General features: G+C 41.1%; 1 pseudogene; it reads left to right on the top strand.

The window, feature by feature from the left end:
• The first annotated feature begins 563 nt into the window (after positions 1–563).
• Positions 564–19,851, top strand: part of LOC123724499 (casein kinase I-like) — a 60,723-nt pseudogene continuing 41,435 nt past the window's right edge.

The raw sequence follows: 19,851 nt of genomic DNA, 5'->3' as shown, positions 1-19,851 counted from the left end.
AAATCTTCTTCACCCCTGTTTACAACTCTGGTTGAAGCCAACATTTACACGAGGGTAGCTCTCCAGGAACAGGGTCAGAGAGCCCTGGTACATGATGAGATTATTATGGATAAGAGCAGGAATGTTTTGTATTTGTCAAGCATCGATCATCATGTCACCAGAATAAGACCCTCGGCATTTATTGGAAAGGAGCATCAAGCTCATACCGTGCACTTTCACCACCCTGTGAAGTTCATCCAAATGTGCTTAATCTGTAGCCTAACAAACTGCATGGTCTCCCTTGTCGTAGTGGGAGGACCACACAATAAGTCATCGTGTAACTCCCAAATTTACATCGATATGATTGTTATTATAGGCTATCAATAATTGCGCATAAAGGCGTTTCTACCGCCATTTCTCGCATAATTAATTTGACAACGCAAAAATATCCCACCATGTCGAAACCACAAAATATCTGTTAGCATTTATACAATTGTACCAAACCGCCATACAAAAACTCCGCACTTGGTTTTATTTTCGTAGACAGATTTTGGGCGGAGTAAAATCTCTCGCTTCGCCTCTTCCTTCCTTTCTGGTTTGGATCAACACTTCCGGAACATTTTCATATCAGTGGAGGCGAACTGAACAGGGCTCTGGGAGGCATAGCTTGACATAACCTTTGCCAAATTGACATCTCGACCTTGTTTCTGGCGGAATTGTCACTACACAAACGGAAAATAAATGAGTAAATGCACCCAGGATCACATTGAAAGTAAGTTGATATTTTCACAAACCTCGCAAGCTAACATTGACTAATAGCTAAAGCTAGCCGCTGCTATTCTGAACGACGCCGGCTAGGCTAGGTTTAGCAGCTAGCTTGCTAACAACTTAATGGCCTGAACTAAAGACAGTGTCTGGACAATTAGCTACCTTTAGCCAGCTAGCTAACGAACTACCTAGACAACATTTTGACCACACAGGGAGTGCATCTTGGTTTCACTGTTTTGTTTATGTTTGGTGCCGACAGTGCATTGGGATTGGGAGTGGTTGGTGTTTGTTGCCAGTCAAGTGCGAGTTTCCGTCATTAGTTAATTAACTAACTAGTTATATAGTTTATGGGCTAATAGTTAACATTAAGGATTCGTTTTATGTTCTAATAAGTAAAACGGAGAGTCGCTAGTTTATCATAAGTAACGTTAGCTAATGTAAGCTAGCTACAGTAAGTTAGGTCCAGTATCTGTCTCGTTACTCAAAACCTTGTCAGAACCAAAGTAGCCAGGTGTCTGAGTTGAGCATTTCAGCTAAACAATATTCGTCTTTCCAGCTAACTAATCGAACCCTTCCTGAAGTAGTATGCAACCTACGTTCGCTAACTGGCTATGCTATCTATATCATATTAACGGTATGGTCCTTGATCCTGTCCAGAAGTTAGGGGTCCAAGTAGTTGAGGCTCGTCATAAAATGTACAATAACTTTTCAATGGCTTGTCCAGGTGGCCTAGCCACATCCTCCTTCAAGATGTGACGCTTATAATAGAGGCTATCTCGTGAAATAACTTTAAGTAAGAATTTGGTAAAAAATAATTCTAGTTTAATCTACTCTACAGGTTCGTTGAGGTGTTGGTCCTGTTTGGGTTGGAATTTAAGACAATGTTAACAGGGAAGTATCAGGCTATAACAAGTTGACGATCTACGGAACCCAGGACTCCTTGGAAAACAGTGGCTGAATTGTTACTGAGTGGGCTATCCTGGCTAAATAAATAAAATGAAATTATGAAATGAGTCGAAAAAAGTCAGTCCCATCGCCTGCAGTACCTGCGGTGTGTTACAGGGACCCCCTGCCAGCAGTCTTAACCAATTCAACATGTAGAATCGTGGACCGGTTGTCGTCAATAGTTTCACACCCTTCACCATGCCAATCCAAAACTAAACTAAAGCTTGGGCAGTATGTTCCAATGAGTCTTAAATATGAAGACAACCTAGTCAGCCCCTACCCGATCAGATCGAACCTCCAGCAGCATAGTTAGCTAGCTTGCACTGGAGATTGATCAAATGATCCATTCAAAGCATGAAACTTTTTATTTTTTAACAACCTTTACTTGCTGATTCTTGACTTGGAAGGCACAGGTGTGGATTAACATTTTTTTTGTGGAATATTCTCTGGGTATCAGAGTTCCACCAACAACTGGAAACAGACATTTTATAAGACACCAGTTGCCTTCCACATCGAGAATGTAGAAAGTATCGACAAGTAGGCCAAAGGTTGGTTGAAAATAAATGTACCATGCGTTGAATGTACCATCGGATCTACCTTAAGTACATTGTACGCTAGTTAACTATGCTGCTTGGAGGTTTGATTCTGATCGGCTAGTCAGAGACCATCGGTGGCAGTCCTGCATCTTTCTGTAGCTTTGAAGAGATGATTTAACATTGCCAATTTTTTCCCCTGTTAATCTAGGCCTGTGGCCAGGTTGTTATATCCAGACAAAATTACTCCTGCTTTAAGTTTACTCTTGCAGACTTCCCAACCTTTCTGCCTGTGTTTCCAGTGTGTTAAACTTGGCGAGCAGGTGTTAATTTTTGTTTTTCTTCACTGCATGTTCTTGACTCCATGGTAACACAGGACTGTCCATGTTACATCACTGTGTAGCAGGGGTTTATCATAGCTGAATTTTTTTGAAACGCTCTTTGTAACCCATAATGCTCTTTAGGCCTAACCTATATTCCAGAGCATACAGTAAGGTTTAAAATGACACCAAAACTTGCACTCTACCATCAGATACTGTCTTAAAGGAGCCCTGTGAAGGCTCAAATTGAACAGGACATTTCCATCTGTTAGAAAGGTATGAACAACCTGTTTGTATTTTTTATTATTAATTTGTCATAGTTTGAGCTGTCCATTGTGTAACGTTTGGCAACATAAGAACTTCACTCCATGACGGTGTGACATTGTTTCATTTGATTAAACACCGTGAATGGAAAGAATACACAGGTCTCTATAAAAATGAAGTTGTTAGCTATTCAGGTAGAGTGAGAATGCATTTGAAACACACACACATCAAACAACAACAGCAGTGTAGTGGCTACTGTGTCATTCCACACATTATAGTGTACCACATTATGATTCATAATACCCATAAAACCTAGCGGTCAAACAGGGAAATGGTTCTAATCGTTTTTTCACAATTCATGTTTCCCATAGGGGATTTTGGAAACACTTAAAATAAGGGCTGTGTTTTGTGTAGGCTTACCCTGGCGTAACATTTTGATAACTGTGTAAATCTCTCTAGGACAAGGTGACTATTATCAATATATTTGCCTGTATTTACCTGCAATAAATGAAACGCTAATTAGCTGCTTATGTGGCTATCATAAAGAACTACAAATACCATGATGATCTGATCTAATGTTAGCTGAATGTAGTAATTAATAAATTGGTTAAGTCTCTTTAAATGGACAATTGACAATACCTGTTTGCAAAGGTGTCAGCTAGAGTTGATGTGCAGGACCTTGCAGGGATTTGTAGTCTTGCATCATGTCTACATTAATGCTAATTATCATTTTCGAATCAGAATAAAAAGTTGAATATATTGATAAGTCACCATGTCCAAGAGGGATGAACATGGTTATCAAAATGTCATGCCAGGGTAAGCCTACATGAAACACCGCCCTTTAAGTTTTTGTAAAATCCCATATGGGAAAAATAAATGTTGGTTAAACGACTGGAACCATTTCCCTGTTTGACCTCTAGGTTTTATGCGTATTATGACACCTACACTGTGGGGCTCTATAGTAGGCTTAACCATGAAGTGGGCGAGGTGCACAGAGCTGGACTTCGCATAACAGCAGGAGCTATGCAGAACCGCTTCAAAAATGAGGAGAGATGGAGGGAGCGTTCCACTAGTTCTGAAGTGGGAATATGTGAGGGTGGTGTGACTGAGTCACTGCAGGCGTGAGACACACACAAACATTCTCTATTGAAACACCAGCCTTTGTCACAATGGCATGTAAAAGACCTGCCCCTGTACTTTTTATTTGTCCTGCCTTAAGAAAAAACAGCCTATTTTCATTGGGCTGTAACTGGATTGAAGTGTAAAAACCCCTCTCCACAGCCTTGTCACTCCAAAGAACTAGTAAGGCATCAGTGAACCTGAAATTGAAATGAAATCCTAGAATGTCTTGAATTAGTGCACATGGAACATGACCACTCTGAAAACAATCCTTAAAGAAAAAGGCCTGTCAAACATACTGTAGGTCTAAATTCATTTTTTCCCATGATAATTTCCTCCAGTATTGGACTGTGTTCATGGCACTGCCTTTTGCTAAAGTTCTCCTCCACATTACTGGCATTTCTTGTAGTGTAAATGGTCTGAAGTGTAGTAAACTGGAAGGAGAGGAGATATAATAGTGTCTTGTTCATCTCGTCTTTGTAACGGTTTATATCCGCCTCCCCTCACTTGACTGGTGAATCCCATCTCAAACTTTTACAGGTTTCAATTATTCATGAAGCCCCTCTATGCCGAAAGTGCCTTTGTCTGATATTACGTCCATTCTCTGTGACCCCAGGTCTGATTGGATGCTGCACGTCAAGGGTTATTTGCACTGATTTGATCGATGTGCCAGACTAACTCGTTTCCATCAATACTCTTCATGGACAATGGAGGGAAAATGCTTTGCTGGGCAGTCACTGTCAGATGCAGTCTGAGCACGCAGATAGGTTTAGCTTGAGAAAAGGGTCTCCTAACCAGCCTTGTAACAAACTATGGCCCTAGTGAAACAGTCAAATGTTTGAAGGTCTTGCATCTAGGGTGCAGGAAGCACAGAACTGTCTTTGTCTTTTGATAGCCATCTCACAGTGACTGCTCCCCCCCCTTCTATCACTTCTCTGCAAATAGAAACGCTTTGATCCAAGCGCAGGACATCTCTCATAGGAAGCTGGCCTAATTTGTGAGATCCCATGTCACTCAGCTGAATAACAAAACCATATTGTGGTGTACATTGACATATCCCTAGCACCAAGGCCCTCTCCTGCCATTGTCAGAGGGAGATGGAGCAGACAATTGTAGGAAATGAAGGGGGATCTGAAGACATTGACTTTCTTCCATGACTTTCTTTAATTAATTATTAACCAAACGCTTAATGTTTTCTGCAGGTTAGTGAGACCTGTCCTGCTATGTTTCATTTCGGTCTAGTAGTGGCAAATATATCATATACCGTCATGATTACTGAGGCTAGGTCAATTCCCCAAAATGTGTGATGTAGTCTAATTTCTTAATGTATGGGAAATAATTGATTCACCTAGTATGTAGGCCTATCCACTATAATGGTTGTAGTTAATAGCCTAAACTCTCACTGTGTAGATAGTACAGTATATAGGTAGCCTACATATGCCTATTAGTTACAAATATGGTATATTTTCTAAAAGGTCACATTTTAATAATGTTTGTGACTATATTCATGGCAGTAATATCCCTCACATTAGTGCCAAGGTCCTGTAAGTTTGCCTCCACAGACCAAAAAAAACACAGGGTCTGTGTCACTTTGACAAGGTCACTAGTGCATATATTTAGAACACAGTTCCTGGTTTGTAGCTTGTTGTCAAGGTGCACGATCTACAGTTGAATGCTAAGGCTAATGTTTACAGCATTAAAGAAATCCTATTCATTATGAGCCAAAGTGCAGTTTGAAACTGCACTTATCTCTGGAGAAGCAAGACTTAAATGGAAAATGAATAAGAACAGGAAACACAATGATTCGTAACAAATGTGAGATTTTCAGCTTAAACATTTTAAACTCTTCAAATCAAAATGTATTTGTCACATAAACATATTGAGCAGATGTTATTGCGGGTGTAGCGACACGCTTGTATTCCTAGCTCCAACAGTGCAGTAGTATCTAAAAACAATACACATGAATTAAGAAATATATAAATATTGGATTGAGCAAAGTCGGAGTGGCATTGACTAAAGTAGAATAGAATACAGTATATACATATGAGATGAGTAAAGCAGTATGTAAACATTATTGAAACATTAAAGTGACTAGTGTTCCCTTATTAAAGTGGCCAGTGATTCTAAGTCTGTATATAGGGCAGCAGCCTCTAAGGTGCAGGGTTGCGTAACCGGGTGGAAGCCGGCTAGTGATGGCTATTTAACAGTCTGATGGCCTTGAGATAGAAGCTGTTTTTCAGTCTCTCGGTCCCAACTTTGATGCACTTGTACTGACCTGTGATGTGTACGCCTAGGAACTTGAAGCTTTCCACCCTCTTCACTGCGTTCCCGTCAATGTGGATAGGGCGTGCACCCTCTGCTCTTTCCTGAAGTCCACGATCAGCTCCTTTTGTTTTGAGTGAGAGGTTATTTTCCTGACACCACACTCTGAGAGCTCTCACCTCCTCCCGGTAGGCTGTCCTTGCCATTGTTAGTAATCAGGCCTACTACTGTTGCGTTGTCTGCAAACTTGATCAATGAGTTGAAGGCATGCGTGGCCACGCAGTCATGGGTGAATAGGGGGTACAGGAGGGGGCTGAGCACATACCCTTGTGGGGCCCCTGTGTTGAGGATCAGCGAAGTGGAGGTGTTGTTTCCTACCTTCACCACCTGGGAAGGCCCATCAGGAAGTCCAGGACCCAGTTGCATACAGCGGGGTTCAGACCCGGGGCCTCAAGCTTAATGATGAGCTTTGGAGGGTACTATGGTTTTGAATGCTTAGCTCTATTCAATTAACAGCATTCTTACATAGGTATTCCTCTTGTCCAGATGAGATAGGGCAGTGTGATGGCAATTGCATCGTCTGTCGATCTATTGGGGCGGTAAGCAAATTGAAGTGGGTCTACGGTGTAAGGTAGAGCTGATATGATCCTTGACTAGCCTCTCAAAGCACTTCATGATGACAGAAGTGAGTGTTACGGGGCAATAGTCATTAGGTTCAGTTACCTTTCTTCCTGTACCCAAGAAAGCAATGGTGGACATCTTGAAGCAAGTGGGAACAGCAGACTGGGATAGGGAGTGATTGAATATGTCCGTAAACACTCCAGCCAGCTAGTCTGCGCATGCTCTGAGGACGCTGGCTAGGGATGCCGTCTGGGCCGGCAGCCTTGCGAGGGTTAACACGCTTAAATGTCTTACTCACGTGGGCCACGGAGGAGAGCCCACAGCGGTGGCACTGTGTTATCCTCAATGCGGGCGAAATTGGTGTTTAGCTTGTCCGGAAGCAGACGTCGGTGTCCGACGTGGCTGGTTTCCCCCTTTGTAGTCCGGGATTGTCTCTAGCCCCTGCCACATCGTCTCGTGTCTTAGCCGTTGAATTGCGACTCCACTTTGTCTCTATACTGACGTTTTGCCTGTTTGATTGCCTTACGGAGGGAATAACTACACTGTTTGTATTCGGCCATATTCCCAGTCACCTTTCCATGGTTAAATGCGGTGGTTCGCGCTTTCAGTTTTGTGCGAATGCTGCCGTCTATCTGCTGTTTCTGGTTTGGTTTGAGTAGGTTTTAAGTCACAGTGGGTACAACATCTCCTATATACTTCCTGATGAACTCCGTCACCATATCCGTGCATTCGTCAATGTTATTCTGAGGCTACACGGAACATATCCCAGTCCGCGTGATCAAAACAGTCTTTACGCATGGATTCTGATTGGTCAGACCAGCGTTGAATAGACCTTAGCACAGGTACTTCCTGTTTGAATTTCTGCCGATAGGAAGGGAGTAGAAAAATAGAATCATGATGAGATTTGTAGAAGGGATGGCAGGGGAGGGCCTTGTAGGCATTTCGAAAAGTTGAGTAGCAGTGGTACAATATTTAACCAGCATGAGTACAACAGTCAATGTGTTGGTTGAACTTCGGTAGCGTTTTCCTCAAAATTGCTTTGTTAAATCTGTTGTAATTGGCAACGACCACTGTTAATCGTGTTGCTGTTGCACAGTACCTCACCTCCCTGTCACTTCTGGCCAGTGTGTTACTGACATGCCAGTTTCACTGCTGCCAAATCAGTTAAGGTTTAATCATTTCAATTTTTAAGGGAGCTATTCATAAGGCCTGGTCTGCTGTGTTTGTGGTTCCCTGTGTTGTCATAAACCAACAGAGTCCCAAGCCACAGCCCTTGCATTGAATAGGGAGGTTAAGGGGACTGGCTACTAATGCTGCCACATCTCTCTCATTCCTCTTCATGACCTTGGCAAATTATCGCCAATCTGCACTGCCTCTGTACTTATGAGGTGGAATAAGATCAATTAAGCAAATACTGTCTTGGAGGAGGTTCCCCTAATAGCCACTACCAACAATCTCCTGGGGGCTGATAAAGTAGCCCCTGCATGTAATCTGAGATTTATGAGACTGATTTTGAATTTGGTAATATTTGTCTTGCGAGTTATATAATTCGTATCGAGATGGCTGTCAAACATGTTGTGAAGACAATTGATACTGTGGGAGTCATGACATTTATGGAGCCACTGCTTGAAATTTGCTAAATAAAGTATTACATTTTTGTGTGTGCAGAAAACAACAGGATAATAATATTGCAAACATGTAGCCCTAGGATAGGCCTAACACTTAGGCTACTTTACATGGGGCTATGTGAAAAACTTGTGGATAGTGCAGGATGGCACACATCTGAACTGTCCAGGAAGCTTGTCAGACTGGGGATTACCATGGGGCTCTGGGAAAAAGTATAAATTAAGGACTCCAGTGTAGATATACTCTGGTAAACAATATAGTTGAAGTGGTCAGAATGTTTTTTGTGGAGTTCTTTTATCCTGCAGTGGGGTTGTCATGGGTTATCAGTACCTAGTCACTGCATGGTTCATCTCAGCAGGACAATTAAATTAGACTATTTCTGACATTTCCTTTCCCCTCGTTTCCAGGATACCTGTGAAAGCTCTTGCTTCCCACCGAAATGTCAAGGTCACAGTGACAGGGGCGGGCGGTGGCAGAGCCCGTTGCCCCTTTGCCCAGCTGCAGAGCAGCCCCTGTCAGGGAGCACACCCTCCCATTCCAGTCCTCTGGGTGGCACCTTGAGCCATGGAGCACCCACGGGAGAAAGAGGGTGAGAGACCTGCACGCGGCAGCAAGGCAGGTCAGGGTCGCAGCGGGCATTCGCGCCCCTCGGGATCAGGCTCCTCCGGAGTGCTCATGGTGGGTCCCAACTTCCGTGTGGGCAAGAAGATCGGCTGTGGTAACTTTGGAGAGCTGAAGTTAGGTAAGAACAGCCTAACCCTTTAAATAATACATTTGGTATATTTTTAGGTGTTTGGAAATGATGATACAGTATATACTGGATGTATGAACATTTGTTTAAAGCTGAAAATATTGGGCCTTGACTATGTTCTACTCCTCTTGGAAATGTAAAACCTTGTTCACTGATATATTCCTAGTGCCCTCTTTTCACCCTCACTATCAAATTGTACATGGGGCTTAACTGTGTAAACTTTGTTAAACATACTGTTAATATTATCATATCTCGACATGATGATTCAAGTTGGATGCAATGACAGCATCATAATGAGTTCAGGCCCCAGCTAAACTGCCATGGCTGTAGACACCTGAATTGACACCCAGATTACATTGGCAGCGAATATGTATTTCATTTTCATTATGGATAATAACTTTGAGAGCTGAGTGTCTATCCCCCTGTACCTCCATCTAAGATATCTGGGTTGTCTAATGACTATCTTCTCCAGGTAGGACAGTGAGGAGCATTAAGCCATATGAAATGACTGAGCTATAGCCAGAGAACTCAAACTTTACTGTTTGTACTGAAATGGCTCTGTCCTGAAACTGGTTGAAAGACTAAGATTCTCCTTCCCTCTGCTCTGCTGCCGCCCACATGGAAAATAGTCCGGGAGGGGGTGGGCAAGAGAATGGCTCTTCTCTGGTATGCTCAAGGCATGTACTGCTGAAGTTCTGAGGCCTATTGTTTGCCTATGGCATTGTCACTCAGCATGAGTGTGGCTGGGTTCCATAGGCTCATCTACTCACTTTTGAGGGATTTAATAAAGGCCTTAACTCCTGACATTTAAAAAGCCTACTGGGTGCAAGACATCTTAACATTTTATGTAAATACTTAATGACTTAGGAGGGAGTTGTTATTCAGTCCTGTGTTGTCTTTTGACTAGATTTAATCACATTTTACTTTGTTATAGAACTGGGCGATATGGACAAAAATACATATTGTGAAACATTTCCTTAATTTATGTTATTATGATAAATGGAATGGTAAGTTTATAACATTAATGTGCACCAATTTTCTTTTTTTTAATGATCCTTTAAATTGCTACTACTAGTTTGATGGTTGTAACCATCAATTGTCCCTTTAACAATCACCCATATTAGCGAACTAATTTCAAACTTTGCATTTCACTAGTGTAGGCTACTTATCATAATGAACAATATCAGTTAATTTCCTGCGATAAGTGATCGGTATGGTCTGTGTCGATACATTTTTGGTTTATCGTCCTAACTCTACTTTGTTAATCAAGGGACCTCACAACAAATTGTTGGAATTTCAACAATGAACAATCTCAATGTTCAAATAGAGGATTGTATTTGTTATGAATAGAACATGTCACAAGGTGTCTTCATTGAGCTGGTGCTAACCATAAAATAAGCCTCCATGATGTGTATACTAAACCTTTGACATTTTTTTGTCAGGAATCTCAAAATATTAGTGGTCCATTTCAAAATGCATAATTTCACTTTATGTAGTATTTTAAGTAAAGTACTTGAATCCTACAATTATCAATGTTCTCCCACTGTCCAACGTATTCCCCCACACTTATACAAATATCATTGCACTGCTCTGTGCAGGATCATTGCATCCAAACACAAGCCTTGTTGTTCTCACTTTCCTACCTAGTGTCACACTGTTGGCGTCAGCACTTTCATTCTCAGCTTGCCCCGCAAACGTGCTGAAATTCACATGCCTGCAAGGGGATTTATGCTGCACTTCTCTCAGATGACACCTTTTGTATTGCAATATCACTTACAGCAGGGGTCGGCAAAAGGCAGCCCAGGGGAATTTTTTTGTGCCCCCAAAGTAAAATAAATAGTTAAATTCACGAAATCCCTCCTATTAATTTATCTAAAAATGAGTTTCATTCAGGAAATCTGTTGATGTATTCCCACGAATAAAAGAGACATACAGTGCCTTAAAGTATGCACCCCTTGACTTTTTCCACATTTAGTTGTTTACAGCCTGAATTTAAAATGTATTAAATTGACTTATTTTTTTGTCACAGGCCTACACACAATACCCCATAATGTTAGTGGAATTGTTTTAAATGTTTTTATTATTAATTAACAAAGAAAAGCTGAAATGTCTTGTCAGTAAGTATTCAACCTCTTTGTTATGGCAAGCCTAAATAAGTTCAGGATTAAACATTTGCATAACAATTCACATAAGTTGCATGGACTCTGTATGCAATAATAGTTTTGAACGTGGTTTTTGAATGACTCATCTCTGTACCCCACACATACAATTATCTGTAAGGTCTCAGTTGAGCAGTACATTTCAAACACAGATTCAACCACAAAGACCAGGGAAGCAGACATTGAATATCCCTTTGAGCATGGTGAAGTTCTTAATTACACTTTGGATGGTGTGTCAATACACCCAGTCACTACAAAGATACAGGTGTCCTTCCCAACTCAGTTGCAGGAGAGGAGGGAAAATGCTCAGGGATTTTCCCATGAGGCCAGTGGTGACTTTTAAACAGAGTTTAATGGCTGTGATGGGAGAGCTGAGGATGGCTCATCAACATTGTAGTTACTCCACAATACTAACCTAATTGACAGAGTTAAAAGGAAGACTGTACAGAATAACAATATTCTAAAACATGCATCCTGTTTGCAGTAAGGTATTGAAGTAAAACTGCAAAACATGTGGCAAAGAAATTAACTTTGTTCTGAATGCAAAGGGTTATGTTTGGGGCAAATCCAATACAACACATTACTGAGTACCACACTCCATATTTTCAAGCATACTGGTGGCTGCATCATGTTATGCTTTCCGTCAGACACTGGGAGATGAATTCAACTTTCAGCAGGACAATGACCTAAAACACAAGGCCAAATCTATACTGGAGTTGCTTTCCAAGAAGACAGTGAATGTTCCTGATTGACCGAGTTAGTTTTGACTTAAAGCTACTTGAAAATCTGTGGCAAGATCTGAAAATATTTGTTTTGCAATGATCAACAACCAATTTAACAGAGCTTGAATAATTTAGAAAATAATAATAATAGGGAAATGTCACACAGTCCAGGTGTCCAAAGCTCTTAGACTAACCCAGAAAGACTCACAGCTGTAATTGCTGCAAAAGGTGATTCTACAATTATTGACTCAGTGTGAATACTTATGTAAATTATATTTCTGCGTTTCAATTTCAGTAAATGTGAAAACTTTTCTAAATACATGTTTTCACTTTCATTGTGGGGTATTGTGATATTAAAAAATATTTAATCCTTTTTGAATTCAGGCAGTAACACAACAATGTGGAATAAGTCAGGGGGTATGAGTACTTAAGGCACTGTATGGGATCGTGTCTCAATGTAATCAAGGTATACAATTATGATTTTGATATACAATCTATTTTTGGGCTTAGTTGTGGTCCAATTTGCAGCCTGCAAATTGTTAGAATTATGTTCCTGCCCCCCGACCATCCTTTCAGCCAAAAATTGGCCCGCGGCTGAGTCTTGTTGCTTTCCCCTGACTTAGGAGAGAATGTATGCCTCGCTCACTCTATTACCATCAGAGACGGATCATTCGAGGAAAATAGAGGAAAAAATTACTTTGGCTTTGTTCATTCATTTGAAGTTGGTAGTTTTATGCAGGACATGCACCCAGTGGTAGGCTACACGTGATAGGGTTCACAAACTGCAATACATGGCATTGCACAATAGGCATATGCAGATGCCTAATGGTGCATTAGAGGCCCCTGGTTATTGTCCTCATTTCAACTGTCCAATTCGAACGTTGTATCGCCTCTGACTTTCCAGACGCTTTGTTCAGTCATCACTGTTATTTGTGAAGCATGTGTCTTCGAGACCTATGGGAGTTTAAATGGTTCCTTAAGACTCCTAAAATATTCCTTGGTGGCTGCACTGGATGGTGCCATCTCATCTGTTTCAAATAAGTTGTTTACCCAACCTTCTAATAACCTTTTTTTTGTTATCCAGGTAAAAACCTCTACACCAATGAGTATGTTGCAATAAAATTGGTAAGTATGGAGCCTTATTAGGGTTGGGCAGTATCCTGATTTTGATATTGTCCTTCTCTCACCACGGGATTTACGGTATTACTGGCTTAGTACACAAGGGAACTCCAAAAACACAAGATGAAGCCTATTGGGCATCTCTTACCAGAATGCTAACAAAATAAGCACAATAGCCAATTTCCACGTAGGCTGCTAGCTAAATATGCTAACGAGCGCAAACAAAAATAACTGAATTGCAAAGACAGGCAATCCAGCTCATAAAGTTATACATGTGTAGGTAGTAGCTACCGAATGTCTTTTTGTTGAATTTGGACATTTGCAAGCCCGATTTGAACGAGACATTGTGCAAATGAACATGCTTGTCTGAAGGAAGAACAGTACTGCCTCTGCATCAGCATGTCTACATGCTGTCTGAAGTCGCCAGAGTAATGGGCCTGTCTCCTCTGCTCGGAGAAGAAGGGGAGGAGCAGACGGGCCAAGAACGGACTGGAGAAAAAAAACAAGGAAATCAAGATGACAACAGTGGCAGCTGTACAATAACTTATCCAAAGGGCTTTGACTTTTCAAACATGGCAGAAAGCTAACACAATATGATGCCCCGTCACCTTATTAATTCAGTCACTTACTAAGATAACACGACCCCTGAGTTGAACTTGCTAACGCAGAGTTCTGCGTTTTTTCATGCAGGAAAAATATATAAAACGCATAACATATCTTGCTGCATTTTGTAAGCATAGACCTAAAATACTACTTGTAATTTCTGCTCGGCATCCGACTAATTCTGTGCTTCAGTTGCGCTTCTAAACTCTGAGAATTCACAAAATGGGCATTCTATCAGCAGACAGTGCTCTGACTGGTGTGTAGCTACTTTTCTCCAGTACTTTTCTCGTATTCTTCTCTGGTAAAAACAAAACATTAATGTAGCTGGCTACATTCTTTCTATGATAGGCCTAAACATTAGTAATATGATGTCCATGCATCGTTTTTGCAAAAAATACCTTGCATTTTCATTGTAACCTCATTTACTTGTGTGGCTGCCAATCAAATTGCGTTGCACTTCTGTAGTCATCTGATGAAAATGAAGCTGTTTTCTGCTGAATGAGTTGCACTAATGTATTTTCTGTGAAGGAAAACTATAATTGCATGACCCTGATCACTCTATTAAAGCAAAAAACTGACTTTCAATATAAAACACGTCCCCTGTCAATACACTGCTGGACCTGCTCCCGCTTTTTCCCATTGTGCTATTTACAATCAAACGTGACTGGCTCAGCTGTTCTGGGGAGCTACTTAATTTTTGTTTAATTAACCGTTATTTTGCTAGGCAAGTCAGTTAAGAACAAATCATTATTTTACCATTTTTAAAAAATATATTTTTTTATATTTACATTTATTTGCTTTATCTTGGCCAGGTCATGTTGTAAATGAGAACTTGTTCTCAACTGGCCTACCTGGTGAAATAAAATGAATGTAAACTTTTTTTTTTTTTTAACAATGACGGCCTACCCCGGTCAAACCCTCCCCTAACCTGGACAACGCTGGGCCAATTGTGCGCCGCCCTATACTTAAGCTTCATAATGTGACCTGTGAAATGAAGATTGCAATCTGCTTCATCTCCTAATGCATTGCACAAGTTGACTGCAGGTATTTACTTAAAGAGATACAAATATTAAGATGTACTGAAAAACTAAAAAAATAGTTTCGACCGTATTGAAAATTCATCCCGTTGCTGTTTTCAAATACCCCGGTATACCACCCAAGCCTTATTTCTGATTATTTCCCTTATGAGATTATCCTCTTTCTAAAGTGTATTGGCCCAATGAGCAGCTATCAAAATCATGATAAATATTTATTTTAATAGTCAGTTACATTCTAATTAATCAATTTCTGAACCTTAATTTGAAAGTGGTTTGTTTGAATGATAATTATTTAAATTAATTTTCATATTTATTGTAGGTGTAATTCATATTGTGCAGTGAATGAAAAGCCCACCTTTAACTGAAGTGTTTCCTTTTTGTGTTATTCTTCCAGGAACCAATCAAATCAAGGGCACCACAGCTGCATTTGGAGTACCGGTTTTACAAAACATTAGGCAGCAAGGTAAGACCTCCACTCTTCTATTCACCCTTTTACCTCCATCCTCTTTTCCGTCTCATTGATCACTCCTACTGACTTGAGGTCACCTCAGATTGGTGAGGTTCTGTATGAAGACTGTGCCTGTTCTTAAAGGGTAGGTAGCATAAACGTAACACATGGATTTGCATTAGTCATGGATTTGCATTAGTATACGCATCAGAAGGCCCAATGCAAAGTTACACCTCACTTTTCTTTTTTTTTTTGTTATTACATGCAATAGATCAGAATGCCGAAGTCATGCCAGAAATGATTTTTGCTTGGTGTGATGCAGTTTAGAGTACTGGTCAAGCCAGCCTATTCCTTAAATTGTAAAAGCCAACAGAAATAACTTCAAATGTATAACTTTAGATGTGTAACTTAAAATAAAACCAAATCATTTGCAGTCATGACTACTGGTTTCAATTTAATTTTCAGCCAACTTGCATGCAAGTACTTTACAAATATTGTTTACAAATCAGCTTGCAAGGTTGCTAGCCAACTAGCCTGCTAACATTAGCCCTACTAGCCTGCTAACGTTAGCCCTACCAGCCTTCTAGCGTTACATTAGCACTTCATGAGTCAGCCATTTGCTATCAACACCTAGCTTACAGCTACATTAAAGTAAGCCGACGCTTTGGAAATACATAACGCCATCAAACCAGTTATCAAATAATGTTACAGGTATATGCAGTTATCTTGGCCAGCCAGCAAAATTGAATTATTTTAGCCAGCCTAGCCAACCACCACGGTCGACATAGCTCAGTAGTAAGCCAGATAACAACATCAACTAGTCTAGCACAAGCCGGAACCCACAGAACACAACAACAAAAAAGTAAAGTGAGGCAAGACTTGACGGTTGCGTTAGCTGCCAAGGAAAGAGGCCCTACAGAGGGAGAGGCCGTTTCACCGACGGAGGGAGAGACCGCTAATCCAATATAGTGAGGAAAATTCCAGAGGCAATAGTCCAGAGACTGCATTGGGCATAGGGGAAGAGTCAACAACGACACTCTGCGCGGCTAACGTTAACCAGCTCGAGCTAGCTAACGCAGAGTAGATTTTCCATATTGCATTGTGGTTAGTTTAGAAGATATTCGAAATAAGTTAAATATGTAAAACCCCCCAAAACATAACTGGTTGTAGTAACAATCTGGTTACTTAAGTTGCTAAGTATTTTACTACACTGTTAATTTGGTATGTAAAAACTCATGATTCCTACCCTTTAATTGTCGCACTAAAGAAGAATTACCAAGCTCTTCTGTTTTGGAAATTTCACCGTGCCTCAGTGTCTGACAGGTTGAAGGCCCTCAATAGTAATCAATGGCACTGTGTGTGTGTTAGGGCTGCACAATTAATCAAATTCACATCAAAATCTCAATATTGACGTGCAATATCCATTTTGCAAGAGATTCATATTGCATTAAATCGTTTTGAAACACCACAGTCGCATGTGTGACGTCCGATTTGATAATTTACTTTTTTCTCCTCTTGCAACTGCTTCCCACATACAGCAAGCCTTGCCCCTCGTTCAAGCAGCACAGTTCCTCCCTCCTTGCTGTTAGATCCATTTTAAAGTAGAAGTTCAATTAAAAAAATACAACCAAATCAAACGTTTGGATGTAAATTGAATGTTATCAAAGGGTCCAGACACCTTTTCCGGTCACAACTTGCAGACTTGTTTTACGTGCTGCTGTGTGATTTTGTTGCCAACCTTACTTTGCTACCTGACAACTTTACGGTTTTTACTTTTATTACTGTTTTATATTTTTCGTTTTTCCCTCACTCAACTCTTTTTCATTTAACTTTTTCCTCCGGACGTTTTATCTGGACATGGTTCGTCAGGACCTCCAACAGCCGAAGCTAAGTAACATTATATTGATGCCTTCTAATTGCAGTCGCTGTACTCATACAGGAGAAAGATCACCTTATAGCGAGGATAGCTGTGCTGCAAGCCCAGCTTCAGACGCAATTGTTAGGCAATGGTAATTTAAGTGTAGGAAAGGATGAAACGGCGTCTTAAGTACAGATAGTAACGTTAGTATAAATCCCCTCGCACGGTCCCCGCAGCCGGACAACTTTCTCATGGCTTCTGGAGGGAAATACTGTAGGAATGCTCAACCGGTGTCGCTCATTCAGCCGACAGAAACTTTCAACCGGTTCTCCCCATTAAGCATCGAGTCGGAGTCAGAGGCCGAGCCTTCTCTGGTCTCTACTCCTCCCGTTACGGGGTCTGAGATGCCGAAGCCTCCCACCATTAGCTCTGACAAATTGAAAACCCTAGTCATTGGCGACTCCATTACCCGCAGTATTGGACTTAAAACGAATCATCCAGCGATCATACACTGTTTACCAGGGGGCAGGGCTACCGACGTTAAGGCTAATCTGAAGATGGTGCTGGCTAAAGCTAAAACTGGCAAGTGTAGAGAGTATAGGGATATTGTTATCCACGTCGGCACCAACGATGTTAGGATGAAACAGTCAGTCACCAAGCGCAACATAGCTTCAGCGTGTAAATCAGCTAGAAAGATGTGTCGACATCGAGTAATTGTCTCTGGCCCCCCTCCCAGTTAGGGGGAGTGATGAGCTCTACAGCAGAGTCTCACAATTCAATCGCTGGTTGAAAACTGTTTTCTGCCCCTCCCAAAAGATAGAATTTGTAGATAATTGGCCCTCTTTCTGGGACTCGCCCACAAACAGGACCAAGCCTGGCCTGTTGAGGGTGACGGACTCCATTGTAGCTGGAGGGGTGCTCTCATCTTATCTACGAACATAGACAGGGCTCTAACTCCTCTAGCTCCACAATGAAATAGGGTGCAGGCCAGGCAGCAGGCTGTTAGCCAGCCTGCCAGCTTAGTGGAGTCTGCCACTAGCACAGTCAGTGTAGTCAGCTCAGCTATCCCCATTGAGACCGTGTCTGTGCCTCGACCTAGGTTGGGCAAAACTAAACATGGCGGTGTTCGCCTTAGCAATCTCACTGGAATAATGACCTCCTCCATTCCTGCCATTATTGAAAGAGATTGTGATACCTCACATCTCCAAATAGGGCTACTTAATGTTAGATCCCTCACTTCATAGGCAGTTATAGTCAATGAACTAATCACTGATCATAATCTTGATGTGATCGGCCTGACTGAAACATGGCTTAAGCCTGATGAATTTACTGTGTTAAATGAGGCCTCACCTCCTGGTTACACTAGTGACCATATCCCCCGTGCATCACGCAAAGGCGGAGGTGTTGCTAACATTTACGATAGCAAATTTCAATTTACAAAAGAAAAACAACGTTTTTGTCTTGAGCTTCTAGTCATGAAATCTATGCAGCCTACTCAATCACTTTTTATAGCTACTGTTTACAGGCCTCCTGGGCCATATACATTTTAGTCATTTGGCAGACGCTCTTGTCCAGAGCGACTTACAGTAGTGAATGCATACATTTCATACATTTTTTTTTTATATATATACAGCGTTCCTCACTGAGTTCCCTGAATTCCTATCGGACATTGTAGTCACAGCAGATAATATTCACATTTTTGGTGACTTTAATATTCACATGGAAATGTCCACAGACCCACTCCAAAAGGCTTTCGGAGCCATCATCGACTCAGTGGGTTTTGTCCAACATGTCTCTGGACCTACTCACTGCCACAGTCATACTCTGGACCTAGTTTTGTCTCGTGGAATAAATGTTGTGGATCTTAATGTTTTTTCCCCCTCATAATCCTGGACTATCGGACCACCATTTTATTACGTTTGCAATCGCAAAAATACGGACCTGCATTGCTTGCTGTTTGGGGTTTTAGGCTGGGTTTCTGTACAGCACTTTGAGATATCAGCTGATGTAAGAAGGGCTATATAAATACATTTGATTTGATTTTTGTGTTATTACACATGTTTTTGAGAAATTTACCCCAAACAGCAAATCACTTCCTCATCCTTGTTGTGTAGTATGGAGGCCCCAAAAAAACATGAACAAAGGCTCCAAAAACACCCAAATATGTCCTTTTGGTAATAGTGATGCAGGTCTTTAGATGTTGTACACATTAAATTGTCATTTCAAACTTTATCCGCAACGTTATAAGCTATACTTCTCCGTACGTTCTACAGGTGACTGCCAAAATAAAGGAAACACTTGAGTAAATGAGGGATACAAAGTAGAATATATATATTTATATAAATATACACTGCTCAAAAAAATAAAGGGAACACTTAAACAACACAATGTAACTCCAAGTCAATCACACTTCTGTGAAATCAAACTGTTCACTTAGGAAGCAACACTGATTGACAATAAATTTCACATGCTATTGTGCAAATGGAATATATAACAGGTGGAAATTATAGGCAATTAGCAAGACACCCCCAATAAAGGAGTGGTTCTGCAGGTGGGGACCACGGACCACTTCTCAGTTCCTATGCTTCCTGGCTGATGTTTTGGTCACTTTTGAATGCTGGCGGCGCTTTCACTCTAGTGGTAGCATGAGACGGAGTCTACAACCCACACAAGTGGCTCAGGTAGTGCAGCTCATCCAGGATGGCACATCAAGGCGA

This window comes from Salmo salar, chromosome ssa10 (genome assembly GCF_905237065.1).
Source record: "Salmo salar chromosome ssa10, Ssal_v3.1, whole genome shotgun sequence".
Classification (NCBI taxonomy): Eukaryota; Metazoa; Chordata; class Actinopteri; order Salmoniformes; family Salmonidae; genus Salmo; species Salmo salar.
This window is presented reverse-complemented; position numbering and strand designations above follow the sequence as displayed.